At 43.1% G+C, this 16,398-nt stretch overlaps 1 protein-coding gene across 1 annotated transcript in view; it reads left to right on the top strand.

Annotated features, from left to right (window-relative positions):
• Positions 1 to 16,398, top strand: part of LOC124607377 — an 863,509-nt gene that overhangs the window by 87,577 nt on the left and 759,534 nt on the right. The window contains exon 2 of the mRNA XM_047139692.1: positions 10,397 to 10,500. The gene's annotated coding sequence lies outside the window, so the exon portion shown is untranslated. The remainder of the gene's footprint in view (positions 1 to 10,396; positions 10,501 to 16,398) is intronic.

Raw genomic sequence — 16,398 nt, 5'->3', positions numbered from 1 at the left:
TGCAGCAGCCAGAAACTCCTTTCTTCTGCTATTAAAATAAACAAAATGGCCCCCTACAAGCGAGGATAGACTTTGGTAATCAGATTTGATAGCTCAGAGTTCTTTCCGAATAACGGCGCCTTTGTCGGTACGCTACGCTGAAAATGAGATCCCCGGAGCACGTGACCGAGAGAACTTAATCCCATTCAGAAAGTTACTTCGGCTCGTTGTCTGCAATCCGTCTGCTGTGCGATAGTGTCATATCTAGTGCACATTGAATGAAAAAAGACAATAGTGTGTTTCGAAAAGATAATTCCGATTTCACAAGAGTATAGTCCATCTCCTGTATCAATGGAGACAAAAACTTGCAGTGAATTTTAACTTACAAATAGGAATAGAAAATTTGTAATTTCAAACAAACTGTCCGATTTTACTTCTTCTACATTAATTAGCCATTTTACTGGTAACTTTAAGAAATAAAGCAACCAGCCACTTTTTTAAGCATTTTCATTTACAGCAACACGCGATTCCTGCTTTCGCCCAACTTCAGTTCGTGGGATAAATATTTAACCCTTCAATTTGCACATCACTTAAAAAATCGACTGCAATTTGAATGCTGCAGCTACCCGGTGCAAATTAACAACTTGTTTTGTACTGCTCTTCGTGAACTGTGTATTTACGATATATTATTCATTATATGTACTTCCGTTTCTGCTTATTATTGTTCTTATTTTCCACATTTATAAGGGTGGTGCAAAAGCTTTTTCTTTATACAAGTTTGCACAACACGCAAATTCATGTCCATTGTCAAAGTTACACTTTGCTTACATTTTCTGAAAGTACTGCTGAAGTCGGTTGGGTGCAACATCAAATATTTTTAATATACGCTTCTGAATCGCTAAAAACTGAAATTTCTTAGGATGCAGTGTACTGTGCAGCAGTGACTTGTAACCAACTATATTGGATATTACAACAATAATACTACATATTTTATGTAAAAGAACTAATATTTTAGATTTTAATCACTGTTAACCAATTTGACATATTTTAATGAATGTATAAAAGCAGAGAGAGGGCGGAGGAGCGGATAGAGGTTCAGGGCACTCTCTTGTCCTAGGGGTGGGAAATTGCCCCTAAAGGCGGAAGAATCAGCAATGATGAACGACATGAGGATGCAGAAGGCAATGGAAACCACTGTATTAAAGACACGTAACGTGTATCCACACGACATGTGGCCTGTAATTGAAGAAGTGTCATGATGATCTCTCCATTGGCAAAAGATTCCGGAATAGTCCCCCATTCGGATCTCCGGGAGGGGACTGCCAAGGGGGAGGTTACCATGAGAAAAAGATTGAATAATCAACGAAAGGATAACGTTCTACGAGTCGGGGCGTGGAATGTCAGAAGCTTGAACGTGGTAGGGAAACTAGAAAATCTGAAAAGGGAAATGCAAAGGCTCAATCAAGATATAGTAGGGGTCAGTGAAGTGAAGTGTAAGGAAGACAGGAGTTCTGGTCAGGTGAGTATCGGGTAGTACGAACAGCAGCAGAAAATGGTATAACAGGTGTAGGATTCGTTATGAATAGGAAGGTAGGGCAGAGGGTGTGTTACTGTGAACAGTTCAGTGGCCGGGTTGTTCTAATCAGAATCGACAGCAGACCAACACCGACAACGATAGTTCAGGCATACATGCCGACGTCGCAAGCTGAAGATGAGCAGATAGAGAAAGTGTATGAGGATATTGAAAGGGTAATGCAGTATGTAAAGGGGGACGAAAATCTAATAGTCATGGGCGACTGGAATGCAGTTGTAGGGGAAGGAGTAGAAGAAGAGGTTACAGGAGAATATGGGCTTGGGACAAGGAATGAAAGAGGAGAAAGACTAATTGAGTTCTGTAACAAGTTTCAACTAGTAATAGCGAATACCCTGTTCCAGACTCACAAGAGGAGGAGGTATACTTGGAAAAGGCCGGGAGATACGGGAAGATTTCAATTAGATTACATCATGGTCAGACAGAGATTCCGAAATCAGATACTGGATTGTAAGGCGTACCCAGGAGCAGATATAGACTCAGATCACAATATAGTAGTGATGAAGAGTAGGCTGAAGTTCAAGACATTAGTAAGGAAGAATCAATCCGCAAAGAAGTGGGATACGGAAGTACTAAGGAGTGACGAGATACGTTTGAAGTTCTCTAACGCTATAGATGCAGCAATAAGGAATAGCGCAGAAGGTAGTACAGTTGAAGAGGAATGGACATCTCTAAAAAGGGCCATCACAGAAGTTGGGAAGGAAAACATAGGTACAAAGAAGCTAGCTGCGAAGAAACCATGGGTAACAGAAGAAATACTTCAGTTAATTGATGAAAGGAGGAAGTACAAACATGTTCCGGGAAAATCAGGAATACAGAAATACAAGTCGCTGAGGAATGAAATAAATAGGAAGTGCAGCGAAGCTAAGACGAAATTGCTGCAGGAAAAATGTGAAGACATCGAAAAAGCTATGATTGCCGGAAGGACAGACTCAGCATACAGGAAAGTCAAAATAACCTTTGGTGACATTAAAAGCAACGGTGGTAACATTAAGAGTGCAACGGGAATTCCACTGTTAAATGCAGAGGAGAGAGTAGATAGGTGGAAAGAATACATTGAAAGCCTCTATGAGGGTGAAGATTTGTCTGATGTGATAGAAAAAGAAACAGGAGTCGATTTAGAAGAGATAGGGGATCCAGTATTAGAATCGGAATTTAAAAGAGCTTTGGTGGACTTACGGTCAAATAAGGCAGAAGGGATAGATAACATTCCATCAGAATTTCTAAAATCATTGGGGGAAGTGGCAACAAAACGACTGTTCACGTTGGTGTGTAGAGTATATGAGCCTGGCGATATACCATCTGACTTTCGGAAAAGCATCATCCACACAATTCCGAAGACGGCAAGAGCTGACAAGTGCGAGAATTATCGCACAATCAGCTTAACAGCTCATGCATCGAAGCTGCTTACAAGAACAATATACAGAAGAATGGAAAAGAAAATTGAGAATGCGCTAGGTGACGATCAGTTTGGCTTTAGGAAAAGTATAGGGACGAGAGAGGCAATTCTGACGTTACGGCTAATAATGGAAGCAAGACTAAAGAAAAATCAAGACACTTTCATAGGATTTATCGACCTGGAAAAAGCGTTCGATAGTATAAAATGGTGCAAGCTGTTCGAGATTCTGAAAAAAGTAGGGGTAAGCTATAGGGAGAGACGGGTCATATACAATATGTACAACAACCATAGCGAGTCTGCTTTTGATGTCCTCCTTGCTCCGTCCGTCATTGGTTATTTTACTGCCTAGGTAGCAGAATTCCTTAACTTCATTGACTTCGTGACCATCAATCCCGATGTTAAGTTTCTCGCTGTTCTCATTTCTACTACTTCTCATTACCTTCGTCTTTCTCCGAGTGGACGATCAAGACGAACAAGAACGAAGTGCTCGTATTAAGAAGGGTGTAAGACAAGGCTGTAGCCTTTCGCCCCTACTCTTCAATCTATACATCGAGGAAGCAATGATGGAAATAAAAGAAAGGTTCATGATTGGAATTAAATTACAAGGTGAAAGGATATCAATGATACGATTCGCTGATGACATTGCTATCCTGAGTGAGAGTGAAGTAGAATTAAATGATCTGCTAAACGGAATGAACAGTCTAATGAGTACACAGTACGCTTTGAGAGTAAATCGGAGAAAGACGAAGGTAATGAGAAGTAGTAGAAATGAGAACAGCGAGAAACTTAACATCAGGATTGATGGTCACGAAGTCAATGAAGTTAAGGAATTCTGCTACCTAGGCAGTAAAATAACCAATGACGGACAGCGCAAGGAGGACATCAAAAGCAGACTCGCTATGGCAAAAAACGCATTTCTGACCAAGAGAAGTCTACTAATATCAAATACCGGCCGTAATTTGAGGAAGAAATTTCTGAGGATGTACGTTTGGAGTACAGCATTGTACGGTAGTGAAACATGGACTGTGGGAAAACCGGAACAGAAGAGAATCGAAGCATTTGAGATGTAGTGCTATAAGTGGACTGATAAGGCAAGGAATGAGGAGGTTCTACGCAGAATCGGACAGGAAAGGAATATGTGGAAAACACTGATATGGAGAAGGGACAGGATGATAGGACATCTGCTAAGACATGAGGGAATGACTTCCATGGTACTAGAGGGAGCTGTAGGGGGCAAAAACTGTAGAGGAAGACAGAGATTGGAATACGTCAAGCAAATAACTGAGGACGTATGTTGCAAGTGCTACTCTGAGATGAAGAGGTTAGCACAGGAAAGGAATTCGTGGCGGGCCGCATCAAAACCAGTCAGTAGACTGATGACCAAAAAAAAAAAACTGAGGTACATGATGTAGGACTACTATATACTCTGGGTATGCTCACATTATATATGACAACAGAAATATATGGTCGTAATTGAGTTTATATTCTTTTGATAATTTTATTTGATCGGTGAATGTCCTCTGAGCTCTCGCTTGACAGATACGAGAGGTAAAACTTCGATATCACTGTAGTACGTTCACATTGTTGTCGTCACAATACTCCTCCGCTGTAAACGGGAATTCTAGAGGTCTGATGAAAGAGAGAGAAAATTACAGCAAAAAATTTGCAACCTTTGTAGCTACAATGATATTTTAAATACTTTTCATGCAAATGACGATTATAAGGAACACCCAGGCGTGTAAGCAAGCGTGCTTTTAGGTGAGTGTGCGGGTATGCAATGGCCTGTATGTGCGGGTGGGTGGAGGGAGGGGGAGATTTCCTCAACGATTTCTGTATCCAACTGGTACAAGAAACAGACAGAATATCAATACTAAGACTCGCTTTTTTGGGATCAAAACTGAGAAATTGCGCAATTGCTTCCCACTTTCGATAGTGCTCGTCGAATTATTGTTAGTAGCCCCTGTCCGATTAAGTCAACATTGCAGTCGAAGATAAGTATAAAGTAAATGTCATCCTTCTTGGGCGATATACATTGTACATACTGCTCCGACAATTTACTCGATAGTTAATGCAGCTATAAAAGGCAAAAGTATGAAGTGAGGGTCAGAGTGCACTTTAGAAGTTCGATACAAATAAAGATTTCAGGCTTCTATATTCACACATCAACAAATGTTTTGCAACACCCACTTATTTCGAAGTTCACTGCAAAGAAAACAAAATTTGGCTCTGAGGAATGCTTATGGTTTGTAATGACAAAATCAACTGTTTCCCATGAGGGAGTGTTCACAGCATTGCCAAGCAACGTCAGTACGTAGTGGAATGTCCCTTTACTCGGAAGCAGGATTGAATCCACCATGGCCTACCATCAATGAAATCATCAACCCAGCGCTGATCCAAATTGTCACACTCTTCAATGGCGGTTCTGCGCAAGTTGTCGACGTCCAAAAAGATGTAGTTTCACCTGATACCACAGTTGGATTCACGTACGGAGAGCAGGCACGTCTCTCCATTCTGCTGATCCCAGTGTGCTGAAGGAATGTGTTCACGAGAACAGCACTATCATCCATCGAGTGAAATTGTCGCCAAATGTTCGCGATATAGTCCCACAATTGGTTGAAGAATCTCGTACCTGTATCGTAGAGCAGTGAGGTTGCTCTCAATAATCGCTACAGGTTTACGATGGTCCCATGTAACGCCACACTAGGAATCACTCCACTAGTGCCTTATTGCACAAGGGGGCACAGTGTTGGAGGTGTTGAATATTAGCGGATTTTCTCCAAACATGTTGTCTGCGATTATCAGGACACAAACAGTTTCAAGTTTCGTCGGAAAACAAAAACCCCGACGCAAATCTCGGGGCGCCCATTTTGCATTATTTCTTTGCCCTTCTGTAACTGAATTGATGTACATCGTCGTATTCGCTTTGGCAGCCGGAATGGAGATTCGCATTATACAATCGTCCCCTAACAGTTCGATGCAATACATGACGTCCTGTGACCTCTTTGAACGTCGAATTCAGGTCTCGAGCACTCGGCACAGGGGGCCTCTCGTACGTGGACAGTCTGTGCGGTGTAAGTCTTCAACATTACCTGTCAACTGGATTCCATGTCCGTACCACGCACCACGCACTACGGTGTACATGTCGAGCAACTTCTCTGGTTGCATGACCCCTACCCGCAACATGATGACGTGGACACGTCACTGGTCACAGTTGTTCTTCGTGGCGTGGCGTAATGGGTGTTCACTCTACTATTCCACAGATACCTCTAATGCGTCTCTACAGGTGCTTTACTTTCAACTGAAATGCTGCAATCCATTCGAACGCGACGTTAAACCCGTCGGCAACTATCATGGTAACAAAGTGTAAGTCTGCAAAGAACGTCAGGCCTGACTTCCCGATCGGTACAGCAACACATCTGCACGAGATGCTGGGGTGCTGCAACACGTTTATTGATGTGTGTAGATACGGTCAAGAGCACATCGTATACGGGACAAGGATCAAAAGAAAGCTACATTTTATGAAACCAAATTGGCATTTAATTTTGTTGTATGCGGACACAGGCGTCCACAACTGCCTCAAGCACGTCATGTGTGAACTGATCATGGGTGTGGCTACGCTGCGAATGTAACAACTAGCATGAGGCTCCGTTTGCATTTGGTGTTAGTCACAAGAGAACATGAACTGTAGCAATCTCATGCTAAGGAATGTTATCAGAGGGCAGTTTTATTTGGCGGTGGCCAAATTTTGTAGCAGTAGCCTCAGAAGAAAAACAAAAAGGGCGAAAAAATTATTTTAGTTACCGGGAATTGACAGAGTATAGACTGTCACTTATTATTTCAATTAATTTTCATCTGTCGTAAAATCCTAATTAGCCGAGATCGCTTATAGGAAATGGGTAACTATCTTCGACCGTTTCCGGTTTATATTCTGATCAGAAGACGACCGGAAACGATCGAAATTAAATGTAATGTGCAGACTTTTCGTGGACTGGCCACAAGGTCTGACATTAGTCTCTACTGCTACAGTGTGAAAGGGTGACAGCAGTAAGTAAATTTGGCATCACATTCGGGTTATTCAGAAAATTACCTTTCCTTTGATATGCATCTAGAGTTGATCAAACTGTTATTTTAAAATTTTTCGTAATTAATTTTCAGGTATCCTGTGTCGAACTACACTGAAGCGCCAAGGAAACTGGTATAGGCATGCTAATTCAAGTACAGAGATATGTAAGCAGGCAGAATACGACGCTCTGGTCGGCAACGCCTATGTAAAGCAACAATTTTCTGGTGCATTTGTTAGGTCAGATACTGCTGCTACAATGGCGGGTTATCAAGATTTAAGTGAGTTTGAACTTGGTGTTATAATGGGCCCAAGAGCGATGGGACACATCATCTCCGAGTTAGCGATGAGTGGGGATTTTCCCGTACGACCGTTTCACAAATGTACCGTGAATGTCAGAATCCGGTAAAACATCAGATCTCCGACATCGCTGCGGCCGAGAAAAGCTCCTGCAACGACGACTGTAGAGAAGCGTTCAACCTGACAGAAGTGCAACCCTTCCTCAAATTGCTTCAGATTTCAGTGCTGGGCCATCAACAAGGGTCAGAGTGCCAACCATTCAACGAAACATCATTGACATGGGCTTTCGGAACCAAAGGCCAATTCGTGTAGCGCTGATGACTGAGATCCTGTACGGTGATATAGCCACGGTAGGCCACGATCCCGCCACTGGTGAATTTCCGACACGTGCTGGTAAATTTTTCTTCTTGTTATATGGCGCATACAGCGACTTCTAAAAAACTGAAACATTCAGTTGCGGTACTGAATAAGAAACCCACTGAGTAATCTTTACTTATATGTAGATGACCTTACTCGTACTAGTTTGTACAGTTGAGGTCATATGCTAATCTACATCTATGAGTACGTAAATTCTGACGTCACTCTATGGCGCATGGTACCAGGTAACAGTCATTCTGTTTCCTATTCCTACCTGTAACAAACCTAGCAGCGCGCATCTGAAATGCTTCGATGTCTTCCTTCATTCCAACTTAGTGGGGACCCCAAAAACCCGCACAATAGTCAAAAATGGGTCGCATTAATGTTCTAGTCGTGGTCTCCTTTATAGACGGGGTACATTTCCCAAGAATTCTCCTAATGAACAGAAATCGACCATTCGCACTCCCTGCTACCGACATTACGTCCTCGTTTCATTTCATATCGCTTCGCAGCATGGGCCTACACGTGTAAAAGACTTCACTGTGTCAAGCAGAACAGGACAAAAACTGTATCTGAAAGTTACGAGATAGTTTTTCCTATTAGTCAACGTTTAGAGCAAACTTGCATTCATCACACCAATTAGAAATACTGTCTAACGTAATTCACCTTGTATCCTTTTACAACCATTCCTTGCCCACACTTTCCCGTACAGTACACCGTCATCGTCAAATACCCGCAGATTGTCGCTCTCGCTGTCCGCTGGGAGGTTTGTGTATATAGAGAACAAGTGTCAAATCCAGCCTAGCCGTCAAATATGGGGTGTCTAGGAAGCCTGCTTTCTCGCATTGCTAGACAACATTCAAACAAATCGTATTAATGAGTTTTATTACAAAATGAAGACATACAAGCAATTCAAGCAGAGGGTGACAGACAAAATGGGTAATCTCTTCAGTATAACAATTCCCAAGTCCGTGTTATATATACAGCACAAGTAAGTAATTAGAGTTGACGCTTCTATCCAAGTTGCTAGTCTTGAAGCTGCTGTACAAATTTGCCGCGATAAGTCGGGTGCGGAGCTTATGTCTTCTTTACCTAGCTGCCACTGCTGTAGCGTTGTCGTCCTGGAGCAGGGTCGGTCAGGCTATTGGCTGACGTCTTCTCACAGCCATCTCTTCTCTGTCGTTCCCGACTGGCGTGCCGGCGCTTTGACTTTACGCCGTAACAACAAGAACGGTCCTACCACTTCTCCCTAGGGCATTCATTACGATACCCTTGTCTCTGATGCACCTTCATCTTCTAGGAGGACGTTTTGGGTTCTATTATTTAAAAAGCCTCCTGCCACTCACATGCCTCAGACCTTCGATAACATTCAGAGTGGGGCACTATATAAAACGCTTTCTGGAAATCTAGGAATATGAAATCTGCCTATCGCCCTATCCATGGTTCGCAGGAAGTCATGCGAGAAAACGGCAAGGTAGTTCCACAAGAGCGGTGCCCTCTAACTCTGTGCTGATTAGTGGAAAGAAGTTTTTCTGTCTCGAATAATTTATTGTAATAGATCTTAAAATATTCTCATCTTATGTTAAGGATATTGGTCTGTAATTTTGTCGGTACCTTCTTTTATCCTTCTTGCACGAGAGACACCTGCTCTCTTTCGCACTCCTATTGAACTCTGCTTAGGACGAGACTGTCGCGACAAATGCAAGGCAAGTAATGGGCCAATGACCAATCGGGATTTCATGAGGGCGGGGTGACGTATTTGTTTTGAACTCTTTCATTTCCTTCTCAAGCCCAAGATACCTGGTATATGTCCTCCACACAGGAGTCAGTGCTTGTGTACTATCTTGCTGTGTGAATGGTATTTTTTTTTTAAGCAAAATTTGAAATTTCAGTTTTCCTATTGCTGTCCTGTGTCGCCACACCAGAATGGTAGACGAGTGAGTGAATAGTAGCTTTCGATAGTCTTTGTAATTTTATGTAGTCCCGGAATTTGTTCGGGTTCTCGAGAAGATCCTTCGCCGAGATATGACGGTGGGAGTTGTATGCTTCGCGCGTCGATCTTTTTATAGATTAACGAATTTCTACTAACTATTTTATATTCATTCATGTAGTGCACTTCGCGCCATTTTGACTTTTGTTGCATGCCATCTCCAAGCCGTTGCAATTTCCTAAACTATACGGCAACTGCAGAAATACAGCTCACGCTGTCAAAGAGAGAAAAAGGGTTTTTTTGATCTGATTTTCTTTCAGTACTGTAAAGTAAAATTAATATAAGCAAATGTTATACAAATAATATTTGTCCGTTGTAAAATAATAACAATAATAATTGTAATAATAATGTGGCGTGAGAAAAAATACCTATAAACTGTTGTAATTGGAATGTATTTTTTGTAACTTGATTTTGTAGTAAACTGCTTAGTCGATTTATTTCTTCCAGATAAGAAATTAATCGATGTAGAAAGGACACTTTACCGTTTGTACCACTCAGCGTTGATCAGGGTACCAAAGCAAAAATCGGCACGTCCTGCCCGCAAGCTAAACCTTCTGACACTTTTATTTTCACAAGTCCGTCATGATGACACAGAATTCACGGACTTGTGAAAATAAAAGTGCTAAAAATAAAATGATCACGGACTCATAACTCATATACAGACTTTATGTCTTCAATTGTTAAACCTTCTGACTAATGAGGTGGTATTTGTGTTTCTAGGTTCGCTGTCTGCAGAGAGGATGCCCTGCGTCCACCATTGAGACGAGCGATGACACCCCAACCACCGCTGTATGGTTCTGCCAGTTAGCTGTGCGCATTACAAGGTAGGCAACATCCCTTCTCTCCATAGCAGTAAGTATCTGAGCTGAAGAGGGTGTGACATTACAGGGGGAGATTTCAGCGTTTATGCGGCTTTTCGTTGAACACTGGGTGTTACCAACATACCTAGTTCAAACGGTTCAAATGGCTCTAAGCAGTGTAGGACTTAACGTCTGAGATCGTCAGTCCCCTAGACTTAGAACTACCTAAACTCTACTAACCTAAGGACATCATACACATCCATGTCCAGGCAGGATTCGAAGCTGCGACCGTAACAGCAGCGCGGTTCCGGACTGAAGCGCCTATAACCGCTCGGCCACCGCGACTAGCCTTACCTATTTATTCTGATTTCACAGAACATATTTATTTATTTATTTTCTGTTTATAGATTCATTTATCCTGGAAAAACTAGGACCATCAGGCATTCTTCATGTTTTACATAACATTCATTACGACAGGCATGTTAAACGCTGATATAGGATCAAACATTTAGAAATTACTATTTCGTAAACAGCGCAGATAAATCACCGGAACAGGTGCTTCTCCTATACTACGAAGGGCAGAAATAAAAAAAAATGACAGTTTACTTTCATTCATGGAAAACAGAATAGCAGACAAATTATAGGCAAGTGAATTTAAAATGTGAGCGCTAGTAGCAATGGACGTGACAGAGGGGATGGATGAGCTAAAGAAAGCTGACAGAAATCTAATAATGGAATCAGGGAGAAAGAAAGTGGCTTGACTGAATGAAAAATGAAAAGAGAAAGATGCGTAGCTGGGAAAAGATGGGAGAATTTGCTTTAATATTTTAAAGAGGAAAACCAGGCCTATACTTCAATTTATTGGAAAAAAGTTGTGAGATTAACAGAAGGAAGTGCTACACCTTCATCTCAAATGCACGAACGCACAGAACTGTGCGCAAAATGCAGGGTAACTTGTTCCAGAGGTGGACAGCAGTGACAGCGAAGATGTTTGCGAATGTATTTCGAAAAAATGGTTCAAATGGCTCTGAGCAGTATGGGACTTAACTTCTGAGGTCATCAGTCCCATAGAACTTAGAACTACTTAAACCTAACAAACCTAAGGACATCACACACATCCAAGCCCAAGGCAGGATTCGAACCTGTGACCGTAGCGGTCACGTGGTTCCAGACTGTAGTGTCTAGAACCTCTCGGCCACTCCGGCCGGAGAATGTATTTGTTTTCTGGATGCGCAAAGCTAGCACTTTAGATAACTGACATCTTGTGCTTCCATTACGATGGAATGACAGTTACTGAGTCTTTGATGCGAGGTAATGAGGTGTATGCGGGCTGAAGAGTCGGTCATGTAACATGTGGTAGACAACCAACCAAAGTGGGCGAATGAAACAGTGACGTGGTCAAATAGGCGGTTGCTGCAAATGTAACGCACACAAGTGATCACAGTTAGATCAAATCGTATACACTGATGTGACAAAAGTCATGGGATAGCGGTATGCACATATACAGGCGGTGGTAGAATCACATCAACAAGATACAAGGGCCACTGAATTGGCTTGGTTGTCAGCCGGCCACTGTAGTTGAGTGGTTCTAGGCGCTTCAGTCCGGAACCACGTGGCTGCTACGGTTACAGGTTCGAATCGTCCCTCGGGCATGGATGTGTGTGATGTTCTTAGGTTAGTTAGATTTACGTAGTTCTTAGGAGACTGATGACCTCAGATGTTAAGTCCCATAGTGCTTAGAGCCATTTGAACCATTTGAGCTTAGTTGCCTTTATCGTGCTCATACATTTCATGTGAAAAAGTTTCTGATGTGATTATAACCGCACGACTGGAAATGGCACTCTTTGAACGCGGAATGCTAGTTGCCCTAGACACATAGAACATTCCATTTCTGAAATTGATAGGGAATTCATTATTCCGAGATGCACAGTGTGCCGAGAATAGCAAATTTCAGGAAATACCTTCCACCTTGGGTAACGCTGTGGCCGACGGCCTTCACTTAGCGACCGAGAGCAGTGGCGTTTTCATGAAGTCGTCAGTGCTAACAGACAAGCAACACTTCGTGAAATAACAGCAGATATCAACGTCAGAGGTACGACGGAAGTTTCCGTTAGGACAGTGCGGCATAATGTTGCGTCACTGGGCTCTGGCAGAAGACGATGGCGTGAGGATCTTCGCTAACTACACGACATCGCCTGTAGCGCCTCTCCTGGATTCGTGAACATACCGGTTGGACCCTAGACCAGGGGTCTCCAAATTACGGCCCCCGGGCCAAAACCGGCCCGCGAGGGCCGGCAAGCCGTCCCGCGCTAGCTGGCCGGACACCCCTGGTATCCGGCCCGCCAAATACACTCCTGGAAATGGAAAAAAGAACACATTGACACCGGTGTGTCAGACCCACCATACTTGCTCCGGACACTGCGAGAGGGCTGTACAAGCAATGATCACACGCACGGCACAGCGGACACACCAGGAACCGCGGTGTTGGCCGTCGAATGGCGCTAGCTGCGCAGCATTTGTGCACCGCCGCCGTCAGTGTCAGCCAGTTTGCCGTGGCATACGGAGCTCCATCGCAGTCTTTAACACTGGTAGCATGCCGCGACAGCGTGGACGTGAACCGTGTGTGCAGTTGACGGACTTTGAGCGAAGGCGTATAGTGGGCACGCGGGAGGCCGGCTGGACGTAACGCCGAATTGCTCAACACGTGGGGCGTGAGGTCTCCACAGTACATCGATGTTGCCGCCAGTGGTCGGCGGAAGGTGCACGTGCCCGTCGACCTGGGACCGGACCGCAGCGACGCACGGATGCACGCCAAGACCGTAGGATCCTACGCAGTGCCGTAGGGGACCGCACCGCCACTTACAAGCAAATTAGGGACACTGTTGCTCCTGGGGTATCGGCACACCGTTAGGCCGTCTTCCGCTCACGCCCCAACATCGTGCAGCCCGCCTCCAGTGGTGTCGCGATAGGCGTGAATGGAGGGACGAATGGAGACGTGTCGTCTTCAGCGATGAGAGTCGCTTCTGCCTTGGTGCCAATGATGGTCGTATGCGTGTTTGGCGCCGTGCAGGTGAGCGCCACAATCAGGACTGCATACGACCGAGGCACACAGGGCCAACACCCGGCATCATGGTGTGGGGAGCGATCTCCTACACTGGCCGTACACCACTGGTGATCGTCGAGGGGACACTGAATAGTGCACGGTACATCCAAACCGTCATCGAACCCATCGTTCTACCATTCCTAGACCGGCAAGGGAACTTGCTGTTCCAACAGGACAATGCACGTCCGCATGTATCCCGTGCCACCCAACGTGCTCTAGAAGGTGTAAGTCAACTACCCTGGCCAGCAAGATCTCCGGATCTGTCCCCCATTGAGCATGTTAGGGACTGGATGAAGCGTCGTCTCACGCGGTTTGCACTTCCAGCACGAACGCTGGTCCAACTGAGGCGCCAGGTGGAAATGGCATGGCAAGCCGTTCCACAGGACTACATCCAGCATCTCTACGATCGTCTCCACGGGAGAATAACAGCCTGCCTGCATTGCTGCGAAAGGTGGATATACACTGTACTAGTGCCGACATTGTGCATGCTCTGTTGCCTGTGTCTATGTGCCTGTGGTTCTGTCAGTGTGATCATGTGATGTATCTGACCCCAGGAATGTGTCAATAAAGTTTCCCCTTCCTGGGACAATGAATTCACGGTGTTCTTATTTCAATTTCCAGGAGTGTATATCGGCGTCAAAGGGATTGTGAAATATCTTGATATCGCTTGAATTTTCATTGATACCTGAAAAACGTGATTCAAAATTAATTTTTAAAGCGCTCAAAGCTTCAATTGCGAAAGTTACGGGAAACGGAATCTCAGTTTGCTGACTGAATGTTTGGCATGTATTAAAATGTGTGAAGCATACTTTGTTCAACTGAGATTGAAACAAAGCAATCTTTTGTCGAAAGGACTTAACATGCGTGTATAAATCAGGCAGAAGCTGGTTTTCACCATGAAATTTTAAATTAAGGTCATTCATATGTTTAGTTAAGTCTGTATAAAATGCTAGCTTCCATATCCACTCACCGTTCCGTAACTCAGCCAGAAGGCGATTCCTTTAGTTCAAAAAGACTTGAATTACTGTTCGTAGTTAAAAATAAAACGGGTCAGAACTTTACCGCAGCTAAGCCAGCGCACTGCAGTATAATATGACAAGTCGCTTTCCTCAATACCTTCAACAAACTCGCGGAACTGTCGATGACTGAGTGCATCGGATCAGATATAATTAACAACTGAAATAACTGGTTTTAAAACTTCTGACATCTAAATGTTTTCCACACAAAGACTGTTGGTGAATAATACAATGCACTACTAATGGTTTTGAGCCACTGTCATTTTCTGCGGCCTTAGAAAGGAGAGCAACAACATCTTTATTTTTCCCACACATGTTTTTTCCACCATGAGTTGTAATACATATTAATTTCTTCCACTGAGGATTGTTTTTTTGAACTGCCCTTTCAACTCCTTTAAAAATATCTTCGACAGTGGTCATCCCGTGAATACTGTGAACATCAAGGAGCTCCATACACTTCATAATTTCTGTCAATCCTTCGAATAAAAAGTAATAGTTGAGCAGTATCTGATACATCTGTTGACTCATCCACGGCATACAGTTGTGCTGATATATTTTGTGCAATGCCATCTATTCTTCGAGCAACAGTGTTTGCCGAGAAACTTATGTTTTTAAATAAATTAACTTTTTTTGAACACATTTCTTCCGCTGTTGCAATAATGCAGTTCTTAATTAATTCACCGTCAGTAAACGGCTTACACCGTTTCGCTACTAAATGAGCCACACGAAAACTAGCACGAGTTGCTGCATGTTGTTCAGCATTTACTTTCTTAAACAGCGACAGCTGGGTTTTTAGCTGGCGTTTCAGAGACCCATACATTTCTAACCGTTCGCATCCTGTAAACTTGGAATAATTCTGAGATTGCTCAGTCTCATAATGACGTTTTAAGTTGTATTCTTTGAAGACTGATTTGCTTCATTGCAAATAATACACACTGGTTTGTTACTTGACTCCACCACGAAATATTGACATCCCCACTGCTCTTTAAAAATTCTACATTCACTGTCAACCTTTCGTTTCTTTTCCATATTTGTACAGAACTTCACAGAAGATTGTAACCTGAAAATGAAATCGTGCTATTTAATACTAATAAAACTAGGGAGTAGTCTGCCTAAACAAAATGCAATGAATTTATTTTTAAGGTACTTTAATTACTAAATTAAATAAAATTACACTGTAGTTCCACTAAAAAATACAGTGAAAAAATACTCAAGTCATGCTACACGTATTTCGATTTTCAGATTTCCTTGTCTCTTCGAATTCAAACATTGAATTCTCCCACACTTTGTCGTCTCACCTACTAGTATAGCGCATAAAACACTAAAAAACTCGTGACTCTCTACAAGACTACATAACTAAACATATTGTTGCGCCGTTTGAAATAACAATGCGTTGACATACTCTACCTCTGTTACGTCTTGCAGTAATAGTGTTGCTAACAATGATTTTGAGATTTCGTTAACTTTGCAGCACGATTTCGTGAATAATGTGCAGTGACATACTTTTTTGTCCGTGAAATTCGCCAGAATAAAATACGCCAGAATTTCGGTCAGGAACGTCCACCAACCAAAATTATAATTAAATAAAAATCTTAGTTCGTTTCAGTGCTAGCTATTCCCACAACCTTAGATCTTTGCGATTTCATCTTTCCTTTACCCTTACATTACGATGATAATGCAGTGCTAGGGTGCTTTAGTCCCACTAGGTAGATCTTGGCCCTTCTGACTTCGTGGAGGAGTCAATATGGCCTGCGGACTAAAAGGTTCGGAGACCCCTGCCCAAGACGACTGTAAAACCGTGGA

The sequence above is a fragment of the Schistocerca americana genome, chromosome 3 (genome assembly GCF_021461395.2).
Source record: "Schistocerca americana isolate TAMUIC-IGC-003095 chromosome 3, iqSchAmer2.1, whole genome shotgun sequence".
Classification (NCBI taxonomy): domain Eukaryota; kingdom Metazoa; phylum Arthropoda; class Insecta; order Orthoptera; family Acrididae; genus Schistocerca; species Schistocerca americana.
Note: the sequence above shows the minus strand (reverse complement) of the source record. Positions and strands in the feature narration are given on the sequence as shown.